The sequence below is a fragment of the Triticum aestivum genome, chromosome 5B, assembly GCF_018294505.1.
Source record: "Triticum aestivum cultivar Chinese Spring chromosome 5B, IWGSC CS RefSeq v2.1, whole genome shotgun sequence".
Classification (NCBI taxonomy): Eukaryota; Viridiplantae; Streptophyta; class Magnoliopsida; order Poales; family Poaceae; genus Triticum; species Triticum aestivum.
The window spans coordinates 485028315-485047252 of record NC_057807.1 but is presented as its reverse complement, the minus strand read 5'-3'; positions in this window follow the sequence as shown (position 1 = coordinate 485047252).

Sequence of the window (18938 nt, the reverse complement as noted above, 5' to 3'; positions counted from 1 at the left end):
CCCTAAGGGGGGGCGCCGGCCCTAGGAGATCCAATCTCCAAGGGGGGGCGGCGGCCAAGGGGGTGGCTTGCCCCCCAAGCCAAGTGGAGGCGCCCCCACCCCTAGGGTTTCCAACCCTAGGCGCAGGGGGGCCCAAGGGGGGAGCACCAGCCCACCAGGGGCTGGTTCCCTCCCCACTTCAGCCCATGGGGCCCTCCAGGATAGGTGGCCCCACCTGATGGACCCATGGGACCCTTCCGGTGGTCCCGGTACAATACCGGTGACCCCCAAAACTTCCCCGATGGCCGAAACTGGACTTCCTATATATAATTCTTCACCTCGGACCATTCCAGAACTCCTCGTGACGTCCGGGATCTCATCCGGGACTCCGAACAACTTTCGGGTTACTGCATACTAATATATCTACAACCCTACCGTCACCGACCTTTAGTGTGTAGACCCTACAGGTTCGGGAGACACGCAGACATGACCGAGATGACTCTCTGGTCAATAACCAACAGCGGGATCTGGATACCCAAGTTGGCTCCCACATGCTCCTCGATGATCTCATCGGATGAACCACGATGTCGAGGATTCAAGTAACCCCGTATACAATTCCCTTTGTCAATTGGTACGTTACTTGCCCGAGATTCGATCGTCCGTATCCCAATACCTCATTCAATCTCGTTACCGGCAAGTCACTTTACTCGTACCGTAATGCATGATCCCGTGAACAAACACTTGGTCACTTTGAGCTCATTATGATAATGCATTACCGAGTGGGCCCAGAGATACCTCTCCGTCATACGGAGTGACAAATCCCAGTCTTGATCCGTGTCAACCCAACAGATACTTTCGGCGATACCCGTAGTATGCCTTTATAGTCACCCAGTTATGTTGTGACGTTTGGTACACCCAAAGCACTCCTACGGTATCCGGGAGTTACACGATCTCATGGTCTAAGGAAAGATACTTGACATTGGAAAAGCTCTAGCAAACGAACTACACGATCTTGTGCTATGCTTAGGATTGGGTCTTGTCCATCACATCATTCTCCTGATGATGTGATCCCGTTATCAATGACATCCAATGTCCATAATCAGGAAACCATGACTATCTATTGATCAACGAGCTAGTCAACTAGAGGCTTACTAGGGACATGTTGTGGTCTATGTATTCACACATGTATTACGATTTCCGGATAACACAATTATAGCATGAATAATAGACAATTATCATGAACAAGGAAATATAATAATAATCATTTTATTATTGCCTCTAGGGCATATTTCCAACAGTCTCCCACTTGCACTAGAGTCAATAATCTAGTTACATTGTGATGAATCGAACACCCATAGAGTTCTGGTGTTGATCATGTTTTGCTCGCGGAAGAGGTTTAGTCAACGGATCTGCGACATTCAGATCCGTATGCACTTTGCAAATATCTATGTCTCCATCTTGAACATTTTCACGAATGGAGTTGAAGTGACGCTTGATGTGCCTGGTCTTCTTGTGAAACCTGGGCTCCTTGGCAAGGGCAATAGCTCCAGTGTTGTCACAGAAGAGGGTGATTGGCCCCGACACATTGGGTATGACTCCTAGGTCGATGATGAACTCCTTCATCCAGATTGCTTCATGCACTGCCTCCGAGGCTGCCATGTACTCCGCTTCACATGTAGATCCCGCCATGACGCTCTGCTTGCAACTGCACCAACTTACTGCCCCTCCATAATATACACGTATCCGGTTTCTGACTTAGAGTCATCCTGATCTGTGTCGAAGCTAGCATCGACGTAACCCTTTACGACGAGCTCTTCGTCACCTCCATAGACGAGAAACATATCCTTAGTACTCTTCAGGTAATTCAGGATATTCTTGACCGCTGTCCAATGTTCCTTGCCGGGATTACTTTGGTACCTTCCTACCAAACTTACGGCAAGGTTTACATCAGGTCTGGTACACAGCATGGCATACATAATAGACCCTATGGCTGAGGCATAGAGGATGACACTGATCTCTTCTATATCTTCTGCCATGGTCGGGCATTGAGCCGAGCTCAATCTCACACCTTGCAATACAGGCAAGAACCCTTTCTTGGACTGATCCATATTGAACTTCTTCAATATCTTATCAAGGTATGTGCTTTGTGAAAGACCTATGAGGCGTCTCGATCTATCCCTATAGATCTTGTGCCTAATATGTAAGCAGCTTCTCCAAGGTCCTTCATTGAAAAACACTTATTCAAGTAGGCCTTAATGATGTCCAAAAGTTCTATATCATTTCCCATCAAAAGTATGTCATCTACATATAATATGAGAAATGCTACAGAGCTCCCACTGACTTTCTTGTAAACGCAAGCTTTTCCATAAGTCTGCACAAACCCAAACGCTTTGATCATCTCATCAAAGAGAATGTTCCAACTCCGAGATGCTTGCACCAGCCCATAAATGGATTGCTGGAGCTTGCATACCTTGTTAGCATTCTCAGGATCGACAAAACCTTCCGGCTGCATCATATACAGTTCTTCCTTAAGATAACCGTTAAGGAATGTCGTTTTGGCGTCCATCTGCCATATCTCATAATCATAGTATGCGGCAATTGCTAACATGATTCGGACGGACTTCAGCTTCGCTACGGGAGAGAAAGTCTCATCGTAGTCAACCCCTTGAACTTGCTGATAACCCTTAGCGACAAGTCGAGCTTTATAGATGGTAACATTACCATCCGCGTCCATCTTCTTCTTAAAGATCCATTTGTTTTCTATCGCTCGCCGATCATCGGGCAAGTTTGTCAAAGTCCATACTTTGTTTTCATACATGGATCCTATCTCCGATTACATGGCTTCAAGCCATTTGTTGGAATCTGGGCCCGCCATCGCTTCTTCATAGTCCCAAGGTTCACCGTTGTCTAACAACATGATTTCCAGGACAGTGTTGCCATACCACTCTGGTGTGGAACGTGTCCTTGTGGACCTACGAAGTTCAGTAGCAACTTGATCGGAAGTACCTTGATCATCATCATTAATTTCCTCTCCAGTCGGTGTAGGCACCATAGGAACATTTTCCTGAGCTGCACTACTTTCTGGTTCAAGAGGCAGTACTTCATCGAGTTCTACTTTCCTCCCACTTACTCCTTTCGAGAGAAACTCTTTCTCCAGAAAGGACCCGTTCTTGGCAACAAAGATCTTGCCTTCGGATCTAAGGTAGAAGGTATACCCAATGGTTTCCTGAGGGTATCCTATGAAGACGCATTTTTCCGACTTGGGTTCGAGCTTTTCAGGTTGAAGTTTCTTGACATAAGCATCGCATCCCCAAACTTTTAGAAATGATAGCTTAGGTTTCTTCCCAAACCATAATTCATACGGTGTCATCTCAACAGATTTAGACGGTGCCCTATTTAAAGTGAATGTAGCTGTCTCTAGAGCGTATCCCCAAAATGATAGCGGTAAATCGGTAAGAGACATCATAGATCGCACCATATCCAATAGAGTGCGATTACGATGTTCGGACACACCGTTACGCTGAGGTGTTCCAGGCGGCGTGAGTTGTGAAACAATTCCACATTTCCTTAAGTGCGTACCAAATTCGTGACTTAAATATTCTCCTCCATGATCTGATCGTAAGAACTTTATTTTTCGATCACGCTGATTCTCTACCTCATTCTGAAATTCCTTGAACTTTTCAAAGGTCTCAGACTTGTGTTTCATCAAGTAGACATACCCATATCTACTTAAGTCATCAGTGAGAGTGAGAACATAACGATAGCCTCCACGAGCCTCAACGCTCATTGGACCGCACACATCAGTATGTATGATTTCCAATAAGTTGGTTGCTCGCTCCATTGTTCTGGAGAACGAAGTCTTGGTCATTTTCCCCATGAGGCATGGTTCGCATGTGTGAAATGATTCATAATCAAGAGACTCTAAAAGTCCATCAGCATGGAGCTTCTTCATGCGCTTGACACCAATGTGAGCAAGGCGGCAGTGCCACAAGTATGTGGGACTATCATTATCAACCTTACCTCTCTTGGTATTCAAACTATGAATATGTGTAACATCACGTTCTAGATTCATCAAGAATAAAACATTGACCGGCGAGGCATGACCATAAAACATATCTCTCATATAAATAGAACAACCATTATTCTCGGATTTAAATGAGTAGCCATCTCATATTAAACGAGATCCAGATACAATATTCATGCTCAAAGCTGGCACTAAATAACAATTATTGAGGTTTAAAACTAATCCTGTAGGTAAATGTAGAGGTAGATTTTCGACGGCGATCACATCGACCTTGGAACCAATCCCGATGCGCATCCTCACCTCGTCCTTCGCCAGTCTCCGCTTATTCCGCAGCTCCTGCTTTGAGTTACAAATATGAGCAACCGCACCAGTATCAAATACCCAGTAGCTACTACGAGTACTGGTAAGGTACACATCAATTACATGTATATCACATATACCTTTAGTGTTGCCGGCCTTCTTATCCGCTAAGTATTTGGGCCAGTTCCGCTTCCAGTGACCCTTCCCTTTGCAATAAAAGCACTCAGTCTCAGGCTTGGGTCCATTCTTTGGCTTCTTCCCGGCAACTGGCTTACCGGGCGCAGCAACTTCCTTGCCGTCCTTCTTGAAGTTCTTCTTACCCTCGCCTTTCTTGAACTTAGTGGTTTTATTGACCATCAACACTTGATGTTCCTTTTTGATTTCCACCTCCGCTGACTTCAGCATTGAAAATACTTTGGGAATAGTTTTCACCATCCCCTACATATTGTAGTTCATCACAAAGCTCTTGTAGCTAGGTGGGAGCGACTGAAGGATTCTGTCAATGACCACCTCATCCGGGAGGTTAATGTCCAGCTGGGACAAGCGGTTGTGCAACCCAGACATTTTGAGTATGTGCTCACTGACAGAACTATTTTCCTCCATCTTACAACTATAGAACTTGCCGGAGACTTCATATCTCTCGACCCGGGCATGAGCTTGGAAAACCATTTTCAGCTCCTCAAACATCTCATATGCTCCGTGTTGCTCAAAATGCTTTTGGAGCCCCGGTTCTAAGCTGTAAAGCATGCCGCACTAAACGAGGGAGTAATCATCAGCACGTGACTGCCAAGCGTTCATAACGTCTTGGTTCTCTGGGATGGGTGCTTCACCTAGCGGTCCTTCTAGGACATATGCTTTCTTGGAAGCTATGAGGATGATCCTCAGGTTCCGGACCCAGTCCGTATAGTTGCTGCCATCATCTTTCAGCTTGGTTTTCTCTAGGAACGCGTTGAAGTTGAGGTTGACATGAGCGTTGGCCATTTGATATACAAGACATTTTTGCAAAGGTTTTTAGACTAAGTTCATGATAATTAAGTTCATCTAATCAAATTATTTAATGAACTCCCACTCAGATTAGACATCCCTCTAGTCATCTATGTGATACATGATCCGAGTCAACTAGGCCGTGTCCGATCATCATGTGAGACGGACTAGTCATCATCGGTGAACATCTCCATGTTGATCGTATCTTCCATATGACTCATGTTCGACCTTTCGGTCTCTTGTGTTCCGAGTCCATGTCTGTACATGCTAGTCTCGTCAAGTTAACCTAAGTGTTTATGCATGTGTAAATCTGTCTTACACCCGTTGTATGTGAACGTTAGAATCTATCACACCCGATCATCACGTGGTGCTTCGAAACAATGAACTTTCACAACGGTGCACATTTAGGGGGAACACTTTCTTGAAATTATTAGGAGGGTCATATTATTTACTATCGTCGTTCTAAGCAAATAAGATGCAAAAACATGATAAACATCACAAGCAATCAAATAGTGACATGATATGGCCAATATCATATAGCTCCTTTGATCTCCATCTTCGGGGCGCCATGATCATCTTCGTCACCGGCATGACACCATGATCTCCATCATCATGATCTCCGTCATCGTTTCTCCATGAAGTTGCTCGCCAACTATTAGTTCTACTACTATGGCTAACGGTTTAGCAATAAAGTAAAGTAATTACATGGCGTTTAATCATTGACACGCAGGTCATACAATAATTAAGACAACTCCTATGGCTCCTGCCGGTTGTCATACTCATCGACATGCAAGTCGTGATTCCTATTATAAGAACATGACGTCATATATCACATATATATCATTCATCACAAATTTTGGCCATATCACATCACAAGGCATATGCTGCAAAAACAAGTTAGACGTCCTCTAATTGTTGTTGCATGTTTTATGTGGCTGCAATAGGGTTCTAGCAAGAACGTTTTCTTACCTACGTGAAAGCCACAACGTGATATGCCAATTTCTATTTACCCTTCATAAGGACCCTTTTCACCGAATCCGCTCCGACTAAAGTGGGAGAGACAGACACCCACTAGCCACCTTATGCAACTAGTGCATGTCAGTCGGTGGAACCTGTCTCATGTAAGCGTACGTGTAAGGTCGGTCCGGGCCGCTTCAGCCCACGATATCACCGAAGCAAAATAAGACTAGTAGTGGCAAGAAAATTGAAAACATCTACGCCCACAACAAATTTGAGTTCTACTCGTGCAAAGAAACTACGCATAGACCTAGCTCTGATACCACTGTTGAGGAACGTTGAAGAAAATTAAATTTTTCTACACTTCACCTAGATCAATCTATGTAGTTCATCTAGCAATGAGAGAGAGGAGTGCATCTACATACCCTTGTAGATCACGAGCGGAAGCGTTCAAGAGAACGGGGTTGAGGGAGTCGTACTCGTCATGATCCAAATGACCGATGATCCTAGTGCTGAACGGACAGCACCTCCGTGTTCAACACACGTATGGTTGGGGAAGACGTCTCCTCCTTCTTGATCCAGCAAGGGGGAAGGCTAGGTTGATGGAGATCCAACAGCACGACGGCGTGGTGGTGGATGCAGCAGCGATCTCGGCAGGGCTTCGCCAAGCTCTACGAGAGGGAGAGGTGTTGCAGAGGGAGAGGGAGGCGCCAGGAGCATGGGTGCGCAGCCCTCCCTCCCCCCTCTTTATATAGGGCCCCTAGGGGGGCGCCGGCCCTAGGAGATCCAATCTCCAAAGGGGGGCGGCGGCCAAGGGGGTGGCTTGCCCCCCAAGCCAAGTGGAGGCACCCCCACCCCTAGGGTTTCCAACCCTAGGCGTAGGGGGGCCCAAGGGGGGGCGCACCAGCCCACCAGGGGCTGGTTTCAATCCCCACTTCAGCCCATGGGGCCCTCCGGGATAGGTGGCCCCACCCGGTGGACCCCCGGGACCCTTCCGGTGGTCCCGGTACAATACAGGCGACCCCCGAAACTTTCCCGATGGCCGAAACTGGACGTCCTATATATAATTCTTCACCTCCGGACCATTCCGGAAATCCTCGTGACGTCCGGGATCTCATCCGGGACTCCGAACAACTTTTGGGTTACTGCATACTAATATCTCTACAACCCTAGCATCACCGAACATTAAGTGTGTAGACCCTACGGGTTCGGGAGACACGCAGACATGACCGAGACGACTCTCTGGTCAATAACCAACAGCGGGATCTGGATACCCATGTTGGCTCCCACATGCTCCTCGATGATCTCATCGGATGAACCACGATGTCGAGGATTCAAGTAACCCCGTATACAATTCCCTTTGTCAATTGGTACGTTACTTGCCCGAGATTCGATCGTCGGTATCCCAATACCTCGTTCAATATCATTACCGGCAAGTCACTTTACTCGTACCGTAATGCATGATCCCATCAACAAACACTTGGTCACTTTGAGCTCATTATGATGATGCATTACTGAGTGGGCCCAGAGATACCTCTCCGTCATACGGAGTGACAAATCCCAGTCTCGATCCGTGTCAACCCAACAGATATTTTCGAAGATACCCGTAGTATACCTTTATAGTCACCCAGTTAGGCAGTGACGTTTGGTACACCCAAAGAACTCTTATGGTCTAATGAAAGATACTTGGCATTGGAAAATCTCTAGCAAACGAACTAAACGATCTTGTGTTATGCTTAGGATTGGATCTTGTCCATCACATCATTATCCTAATGATGTGATCCCGTTATCAATGCCATCCAATGTCCATAGTCAGGAAACCATGACTATCTATTAATCAACGAGCTACTCAACTAGAGGCTTACTAGGGACATGTTGTGGTCTATGTATTCACACATGTAGTATGATTTCCGGATAACACAATTATATCATGAATAATAGACAATTATCCTGAGCAAGGAAATATAATAATAATCATTTTATTATTGCCTCTAGGGCATATTTCCAATAGTATATCCCTCAAGTGTGGAGTTGATTCGAACACTGGTAGAGGTTGTACAAAAAACCGAAAAAGAGAAAAGAGGGGTGAGAGAGAGAAAAAGACGAAAAAAAGTTATAAGTGTGGACTTAGGCGTAGAATCTTCGGAGCCGAGCAGCGCTCCATGGGTTTGGCTCTGAACGATTATCCGAAGCGTTGCGAAGGCGATAGACTCCTCCAGTCAGAACTTCATCTATGATGAAGGGACCCTCCCATTTGGGCTTGAGCTTGTCCTTTTTCCTCTCCGGTAGGTGCAAGACGAGTTCACCGACATTATAAGTCTTTGCCCGTACCTCCCTGTTTTGATATCGTCGGGCTTGCTGTTGGTAAAATGCGGAACGGGCCTTTGCGACGTCGCGCTCCTCCTCCAAGCGATCCAGATCGTCCTGCCGATCGAGCTCGGCCTCTCTCTCTTCATACATGCACACTCTAGGTGAGTCATGAATAATGTCGCATGGCAGTATTGCCTCGGTGCCGTACACCATGAAAAAAAGTGTGTATCCGGTCGTGCGATTGGGCATGGTACACAACCTCCAAAGTACGAAATTGAGTTCTTCAACCCAGTGCTTGTCTGATTCACGCAAGGATCATACTAGTCTGGGTTTAATGCCGCTCATTATCAAGCCGTTAGCCTGTTCGACCTGACCATTTGTCTGAGGGTGATATACAGAGGCGTAATCGAGCATAATTGCCAAATTAGCGCATCATGTTTTTACTTCATCGACTGTAGAGTTAGAACCATTGTCAGTAATGATACTATGCGGGACACCATAACGGTGCACCACACCGGATATGAAGTCTATAACTGGTCCGACCTCGGACGTTTTGACTGTTTTGGCATCTATCCACTTAGTGAATTTGTCGACCATAACTAGTAAATAGTTCTTCTTATTGCTTCCCCCTTTAAGGGGTCCGACCATGTCAAGCCCCCAGACCGCAAAAGGCCACGTGATGGGGATTGTTCGCAAAGCAGTGGGTGGCATATGACTTTGATTTGCGAAAAGTTGGCATCCAACACATCGTTGTACGAGGTCTTGTGCGTCTGCTCGGGCCGTGGGCCAAGAGAAACCCGTACGAAAGGCCTTACTTACAAGGGCCTGAGTGGCAGTGTGATGGCCACCAAGACCAGCGTGTATTTCGGCCAAGAGCTGTCGTCCTTCTTCTTCTGAGATACACCTTTGTAGGACTCCGGTGGTACTTTTCTTGAACAGTTCCCCCTCATGGACTTTGTAAGCCTTCGAGCGTCGAACAATGCGACGGGCCTCCGTCTGATCATTAGGGAGCTCGTTCCTAGAATGTAGGCGAGGAAAGGTTCGGTCCATGGGGCGATTACAACCATTATTTCGTGGGCCGATGGTGTTATCTCGGTGCCCGAACCCCCGACAATATCGGAGCTGTGTTCGGAATCTGGGGGTAGGTCGGCTCTGGAACAATGTTGCCACTACCGTCCTGCCACACTACGGATGGCTTGAAGAGCCTCTCTGCAAAGGTGTTAGGTGGGACGGGGTCGTGTTTAGTGCCCATGCGGGCAAGTATGTCCGCCACTTGATTACTCTCTCGAGCCACGTGATGAAACTCGAGCCCTTCAAACCGAGCTGAAATTTTGAGTACGGCATTACAGTAAGCCTCCATCTTTGAATCTTTTGCGTCGAAGTCTCCATTTATCTGAGATATTGCAAGGTTTGAATCCCCGCTCACTTCAAGGCGTTGTATGCCCATGGAGACGGCCATCCGAAGACCATGCAATAGGGCCTCGTATTCGGCTGCATTTTTAGAATCTATGTACAATATTTGGAGCACATAACGGATTGTGTCTCTTGTGGGGGATGTCAAGACGACCCCAACCCCTAATCCGACTAACATCTTAGATCCGTCGAAGTGCATCACCTAGTTGGAATATGTGCCGTATTCTTTAGGGATTTCGGCCTCTATCCATTCGGTGACGAAGTCAGCCAACACCTAAGATTTAATAGCTCGGCGTGGCTTGTAAATTATTTCAAATGGTAAGAGATCAATGGCCCATTTGGCGATCCGGCCGGTGGCGTCCTGATTGTTTATAATATCGTTAAGTGGTACTTCGGAAGCGATCGTGATGGAACAATCTTGAAAGTAGTGCCATAGCTTGCGGGATGCCATGAAGACCGCATATGCTATTTTTTGATAATGCGGGTATCAGGATTTACATGGTGTAAGGGCCGTTGATACATAATATACTGGTTTTTGAAGTGGGAATTTGTGTCCCTCCTCGTCCCATTCGACGACGAGCACCGCACTCACTACTTGGTGAGTTGCGGATATGTAGAGCAGCATCGGTTCACCGATGTTTGGTGGGGCCAGGATTGGGTTGCTCGCTAGCAGAGCCTTTATTTCCTCCAGTTCGGTTGTGGCAACGTCCGTCCACATGAAGTTGTCAGTGTAGCATAGCAGACGTTATAGTGGCAACGCCTTTTCCCCTAGTTTGGAAATAAAACGGCTTAAAGCTGCCATGCACCCAGCTAATTTTTGGACCTGCTTGAGGTCTATTGGTGTTGCCAACTGTGACAAGGCTCGAATTTTAGCGGGGTTTGTTCCGATTCCTCTATTGGAGACGATGAACCCAAGAAGTTTTTCGGCTGGAACACCGAAGACACATTTTTCCGGATTGAGCCATATGTCATATGTTTGGAGGTTGTCAAATGTAAGGCGTAAGTCATCCACCAATGAATTGACGTGTTTGGTCTTGATGACTACGTCATCTACATATGCTTCCATAGTTTTGTCGATCTGTTTTTCCAGGCATGTTTGAATAGTGCGTTGGTAAGTTGCGCCGGCGTTCTTGAGCCCAAAAGGCATAGTATTGAAGCAGAAGGGCCCGTACGAAGTGATGAATGCCGTTGCAGCCTGGTCGGATTCTTTAATCTTAATTTGATGATATCCGGAATATGTGTCAAGGAAGCACAATGAATCGTGCCCTGCGGTTGCGTCAATTATCTGGTCGATTTGAGGTAGTGGGAAGGGGTCCTTAGGGCAAGCCTGATTAAATTCTTTGAAGTCGACACATAGGCGCCAGGTTTTATCCTTCTTAGGTACCATGACTAGGTTTGCTAGCCAGTCCGGATGTTTGATTTCTCTGATGAACCCGGCTTCGAGTAGCTTAGCTAGCTCCTCCGCCATAGTCTGTCGTTTGGGTTCAGAGAATCGGCAAAGAGTTTGTTTGACTGGCTTGTATCATTTCAGTATGTTGAGACTATGCTCGACCAGTCTTCGTGGGATACCTGGCATATCCCAAGGGTGCTAGGCAAAAATGTCCCAGTTCTCACACAAAAATGCGCGTAATGCGGCTTCCATCGTCGGATCCAGCTGTGCCCCAATGGAAGCTGTTTTATTGGGGTCCGTTGGGTGGACTTGAAATTTGACTATATCATCTGCCGACTTGAAGGAGGTAGACTTGGGTCTCTTGTCGAGGATTACATCATCCCTATCTACTATGGAGCGTAGAGTGGTCAATTCCTCGACCGCAAGGGCCTCAGATAATGCCTGAATGGCCAGAGAGGCGGTTTTGTTTTCGGCTCGGAGTGCGATGTCCGAATCACTAGAGATAGTGATGATTCCATTGGTCCCGGGCATTTTGAGCTTCATATACCCTTAATGGGGTACTTCTTGGAAGCGTGTGAATGCGTATCGCCCCAGCAAAGCATGATACCCGCTGTTGAATGGTGCCACATGGAAAAGTAACTCTTCGGACCTATAGTTCTCCGGTGTGCCGAAAAGTACATCGAGTTCGATTTTTCCTGAGAATCTAGCTTCTCGACTAGGTATAATACCGCGAAAGGTTGTGTTACTTTGCTCAATGCGACTCCTATCCATTTTCATTTTATTGAGTGTGTCCTCATAAATGAGGTTCAGTCCGCTACCGCCGTCCATGAGGACTTTAGTGAGCCGAAAGCCATCAACTATTGGGTTGAGGACCAAAGCGGCTGGTGCCCGGACTGAGCGGGCTCTTGGTTCATCTTCGCCATTAAAAGTGATCGACGTGTCGGTCCAAGGGTTTACTGCTGCCACATGGAAGACTTCGGCGAGGTCGCTGTAGGTGTCAAAACCGGCGGATCTCGGGTAGGGGGTCCAGAACTGTGCGTCTAAAGCTAATGGTAACAGGAGGCGGGGGACACAATGGTTACCCAGGTTCGGGCCCTCTCGATGGAGGTAATACCCTACTTACTGCTTTGATTAATCTTGATGATATAAGTATTATAAGAGTAGATCTACCACGAGATCGTAGAGGCTAAACCCTAGAAGCCAGCCTATGATTATGATTGTTGTTGTCCTACGGACTAAACTCTCCAGTTTATATAGACATTGGAGGGGGCTAGGGTTACACAGAGTCGGTTACAGAGAAGGAAATCTACATATCCGAATTGCCAAGCTTGCATTCCATGCAAAGGAGAGTCCCACCCGGACATGGGACGAAGCCTTCAATCTTGTATCTTCATAGTCCAATAGTCCGGCATAAGTATATGTCCGGCTGTCCGAGGACCCTCTAATATGGGACTCCCTTTGTAGCCCCTGAACCAGGCTTCAATGATGACGAGTCCGGCGCGTAGTTTGTCTTCGGCATTGCAAGGCGGGTTCCTTCTCCGAATACTCCAAATCAGATCTCGAACACAATGATCGTGTCCGGCTCTGCAAAACAAATTCCACATACCACCATAGAGAGCACAACATTCCACAAGTCTAATTTGCTGACAACTTTTACCCAGCGTGACATCACGCCGTGGCTCGGTCATTATACGAACAGTTTTCCTCAACCTCCTACTGCACATCTTGTGAGGCAGTTTTATTGGCACGTCTTGTCAAAGCAGAGACCATGTCCCCTTATCATGGGATTCACATCAATACGGGTGTGGGTAACCCAACCGCGCCATCAAAATGACGCTTGGGGAATAAGCGAGTTTACAGGGCAAGTGGGGAGGCGCAGGATCTCTGCTGCCTTTATAAGGAGATAAGGACTTCCTTTTTTCACCCACGCCTTCTTCCTCCTCTGCTCATCCATTCTCTCTCGCTCGAGCTCCAGCACCCAAGGTTTCACCTTCTCCGCAAAGTCATTCCGAATATGTCCGGAGCGAGAGGCAAGTGGATGGCCTCCTCTGTCACGGAGGAGGACGTCACAAAGCTTTGGGAGGCCGGATACCTGTCCGCAAACATAGCGCACTGGCTTCCGGCTGAAGGGCAGATCATCCCCACCCCGAAACCCCAGGAGAGGGTAGAATTCCTCTCTCACTTCATCCGCGGACTAGGATTCCCCCTCCACCCATTCGTCCACGGGCTTATGTTTTACTACTGGCTGGACTTTCGTGATCTGGCCCCCAATTTCATCCTCAACATCTCGACGTTTATCATCATGTGCGAGGCTTTCCTCTGCATTACGCCCCACTTTGGCCTATGGCTGAAGACCTTCAACGTGAATCCAAAGGTGGTGGTCGGCCAGCAAGCGGAGTGCGGGGGCGCCATGGTGGGCAAGATGCCCAATGTCACCTGGCCCGAAGGCTCCTTCGTGGAGACCGTGAAGGGGTGGCAATTGGGGTGGTTCTACATCACCAAGCCGCGCAACACCAACTGGGCAGCGACCCCCGAATTTCGATCCGGCGTCCCCATGCGGCTCACCTCCTGGAAAGAGAAGGGCTTAGCTTGGGGCTCATAGGTGGAGCTGACCGGACTTCAGACCTGCGTCCAAAATATGATAGGCAAGAAGATCAAGCTTGTCAACGTGGTCCAGGTCATGCTCATCCGCCGGATCCTTCCGTGTCAAAGACGGGCTTACAATCTATGGGAGTATGACCCGGACGAACACCAGATGCTGCAAGAGCTTTTTGGCACGACGCACGAAGACGTATGGAAGGTGCTCTTCAAGGCCAACAAGGTCCGTCCATATATAACCGAAGATCACGGACTCAGCGCGAAACGCCAAGCCCATCTGGTGAATTTTTGTATTTTGCAAGATGTGCCTTTTACCAGCACATTCACAGGAGGAATCTAAGCCTCCATGCCAATTTAACAGGACTGGGTAGCGATAGCAGAGCGGATTGACTGTCCGGCTCTGCTACCCGAAGATCCAAAATTGACTCTTCTAACGGAGATGTTGTTTCCGGCGCCCTATGAGGTGCCAGAGAAGAAGGCCAAGAAGAAGGCCGTGGGGACCAGGAAAGGTCTCCGATGCAAGGTTGTATCGGACACAACGTCCGAAGACACCGAGGCGCACTCCTCCAATGAAGACGAGAGGGAGGAAGAGGAAATCCCTCCCCCCCCCCCAACTGGGGGGAAAGAAGAGAAAGGCCGCCCCACAGGGGGAGGCCGAGGCGTCCAAGAAGGGAAAGACCTTCCTTCCGGACCACTCCACCACAGCCACCTACATCGGCGAGGAGTGGTTGCCCAGGGACAAGCCCCTAGCTAAGTCATAAGTATTCGGACGCTATAATACTTCTAGTATGTTTTTCTTTATTGCTTATTACCATGCCGAACATGCATACGCAGTCCGTCCAAATCCCACATCGAGGTATCCTCTTCGGAGGGGTCCCTGGGCCCGTCGGCGATGCACATCGATTCACTCCTGACAGCCTCCTCCCCCAGGCCCGTGGACGACACCGAGGTGTTGTCTCAGAGGATACCAGACCAGGGGGAGAGAGTTCTGGAGATGCCCCCAGGCGAAATCCCAATCGCCGGGCACATGGGGGGAAGACCACCATGGACTCTGATAACGGGGGCCGCAGCAAGTTTGGCCACCAGCCGAATATGGCTCCGGATATCCAAGTGGTTCCGAAGTCAAGCAGGCAGCCTCTCTCTAAGGGGGGCGAGACGCGTGTACCGATGACCTCTGTCCATCCAGAGGAATCAGACAACTTGTTGGGAGCGCTTCGTGGCGCTTCCATTGATGAAGAACATCGTACTCTTATGAGTATAGTGATTGAGAAGGTCCGGTCCACCAAAAGCGGATTGACCGAAGCCTGCGCGAGCCTCCTAACAGGCTTTGAGGTAAGTAATAAAATTGTAGGAAAATATCACAACATAGACAGTAACCCCTGATGCTCTGTTTGGTGTTCGGAAAGAAAGGCCAAACGGAGGATCAAATAACATCTGCAGGAGTCTAACAGAAGGTGTCTATGTGAATAAGCAGGTGTCGCTGCTGGCCACCGCCACTCGTACTACGGAGGTCTCCTGACTGAAACGGGACCCAAAGCGGACCGAGGGAGAGCTCGGCCTCGTGAAGAGGCAGCTCAAGGAAAACAAAGGTACACAATACCCTGTCCGTATATTTATAAAGGAAAAATGTTTTCTATTAATAGAAGCGTCATGAACTTTAATAGGCACCACGACCAAAGTGGCGGCCCTTAAGAAGGCGCTGACCAAGGCCGAGGACAAAGCGGCCAAGGAACGCATTGAGCGCGAGAAGCAAGAGGCCCGATGTCGGTGTAAAAACCGGTGGATCTCGGGTAGGGGGTCCCGAACTGTGCATCTAAGGCTAATGGTAACAGGAGGTAGGGGACATGATGTTTTACCCAGGTTCTAGCCCTCTCGATGGAGGTAATACCCTACTTCCTGCTTGATTGATCTTGATGATATGAGTATTACAAGAGTTGATATGCCACGAGATCGTAGAGGCTAAACCCTAGAAGCTAGCCTATGATTATGATTGTTGTTGTCCTACGGACTAAACCCTCTGGTTTATATAGACACTGGAGGGGGCTAGGGTTACAGAAAGTCGGTTACAGAGAAGGAAATCTACACATCCGAATATCCAAGTTTGCCTTCCATGCAAAGGAGAGTCCCATCCAGACACGGGACAAAGTCTTCAATCTTGTATCTTCATAGTCCAACAATCCGGCCAAAATATATAGTCCGGCTGTCAGAGGACCCCTTAATCCAGGAATCCCACAGTAGCCCCTGAACCAGGCTTCAATGGCAATGAGTCTGGCGCACATATTGTCTTCGGCATTGCAAGGCGGGTTCCTTCTCTGAATACTTCGTAAGAGATTTAGAACACAAGGATCGTGTCCTGCTTTGCAAAACAAATTCCACATACCACCGTAGAGAGTATAATATTCCACAAATCTAATCTGCTGATAGCTCTTTATAGCATGACATCACGCCACAGTCCGGTCATTATTCGAACCTTTTCTCACAACCAGCAACCGCACATATCATGAAGCGGTTTTATCGGCACGTCGTGTCGAAGCAGAGATCGTGTCCCCTTATCACGGGATCCTCATCAATATAGACGTGGGTAACCCAACTGTGCCATCAAACGTGGCGTTTGGGGAATAAGCGATTTTAGTAGGCAAGTGGGGAGGCGTGGGATATTCGATGCCTTTATAAGGCTTCCTGAAGATGTCCGGATCTGGAGCTGGAGGCAAGTGGATTGCCTCTACCGTCCGGGAGAAGGACATCAAAAATATTCGGGGGGGGGGGGCGGGTATCTGGCCAAGAGATATGGCCACCTTCTTCCGACGGCGGGACAGATAGTCCCCACCCCGGAACCCCATGAGAGAGTGGTTTTTCTCCCTCATTTTGTTCGCGGGCTATGGTTTCTCCTCCACCCATTTGTTCGCGGCGTCATGTACTATTACGGGATTGATTTCCATGATCTATCCCCAAATTCCTTTCTCTACATCTCGACATTCATAGTCGTGTGCGAGGCCTTTCTCCGCGTTCTGCCGCACTTCAGCTTATGGCTGAAGGTTTTTTAATGTAAAGCCCAAGGTAGTGAGCGGCGAGCATGCCGAATACGGAGGCGCCATGGTAAGCAAGATGCCCAATGTCCCATGGCTGACAGGGACTTTCAATGATTCCTTCAAGGAGTGGCAGCAACAGTGGTTTTATATCATCGAGCCGCGTGGCAAGGAGTGGACCACCATTCCGGAGTTCAGAATCCAGTGCCCCCCTATGACTTATGTCATGGCACGAGAAGGGCCTAAGCTGGGATTCGTCTGACGAGCTATCAGAGCTCCAAACGCGCGTCCAAGGCATGGAAGACAAGAGCGTCAAGCTCGTCAATGTAGTCCAGGTGATGTTGGTTCATCGGATTCTACCATGTCAACACTGAGCTTGCAATCTATGGGAGTTCGACCCGGCCAAGTACCAAACCCTGCTAGAGCTCTTTGGATCTACACACAAGGACATCTGGAAGTTTCTTTTCAAGTCTGGCAAACCATGGCCGGACTCCACCGAGGACCGTGGGTACCAACTGTCCCACCCCGCAAGTTCGGTAAGCAACTGCACGTTTGATAATTCATGCATTCTGTCTGTACATCCTCAGAAAGATACTTAACGTATTTCCCATCATTTTTCCTTGGGCTGGGTGAAGAAGGCAGGGCGGATCTACTGTCCTGCCCCTCTACCAGAAGAACCGGCCGACCCACTTCTAACGAAGATGCTGGTCCTGACGCCATATAAAGCGCCGAAGAAAAAGACCGAGAAGGAGGCCAAGAAGACCAGGGGTGGCCTCCGTCGCTGTGGTACCACAAACACAAAATCCGAAGAATCCAATGCCCATTCTTCCTCCAAAGAGGACGGGGAGGAGGAGGACAGAGCCCCCGCAGGGGGAAAGAAGAAAAGAATGGCCTCCAGCTCCTTATAGCCCGATTCACCTAAGAGGGGAAAAACTCCTCTTCAAGAGAAGTCCGTCGGCGCCACCGATAGCAGCCCGGAGTGGGATCCCAGGGCCGAGCCCCTGGTGAACTCGTAAGTATAAAATCCGAACACACTCATGCGTCCGGACTTGTCATGGCATCACATTCTAATCTTAGCCGTGCTTTTCTTTTTCAGTCCAGCGAAGCCTCGCGCCGAGCAATCCTCGTCAGAGGATCTGCAGGGTTCGGATGCTATGGAGAGCGGGACACCCCTGAAGGCCTCCTCCTCCAAACATAGGAATGAAACCGAGGTTTCATCCCAGAAGGACCCAGGCCACGGAGGAGGGGAGAAGGTCGCGAAGGCGGCGCCAATAGGCCATACTTTTGGGGCTAGTTACACGGGAGAGAAAAATCCCGTGGGTGTCGACGGTGCAGGTCATCCTGAATCCGGACCCAAGCCGGCCACGATTCTAGAGACCTATAGGGTCCTCGAGTCCCATCCACCGTCCGCCTTTGTTCAGCCAGGGGTGCCGGATACTTTATTGGTGGCGCTGAAGGGTGCCTCCATCGTTGATGAACACCATGCCCTTATGGGTGCGGTGATTTAGCAGATTCAGTCCGCTGAGGGTGGACTGAACGAATCCTGTGTCAGCCTCATAAGAGGCTTTGAGGTATGTTTTATGAGTTCTTGGGAGAATGTCATGGTATAGATAGTAGCCCCTGATACACTGTTCGGTGAAAGAAAGAACCGGACAGGGGATGAAATTCATGTTCGTAGGAGACTCACTTGATGATATTTATCACTCGTTTTACTCAGCAGGTATCTGTAGTGACTACAACCTCTGAAGCTGTAGAAGTATACGGACTGAGGCGTAGTCTGAAGCGGGCCGAAGGAGAACTTGGCCAAGTGAAGAGACAGCTGGAGGATAATCAAGGTATGTAGAAACCTTGTTTATGTAGCATGAAAGGATGAGTGTGCGTGATAACAATCTTTTGATGATGTGCTCTAGGGGCGTCGGCTGAAATTGAGACCTTGAAGAAGGCTGTGGCCGAAGCC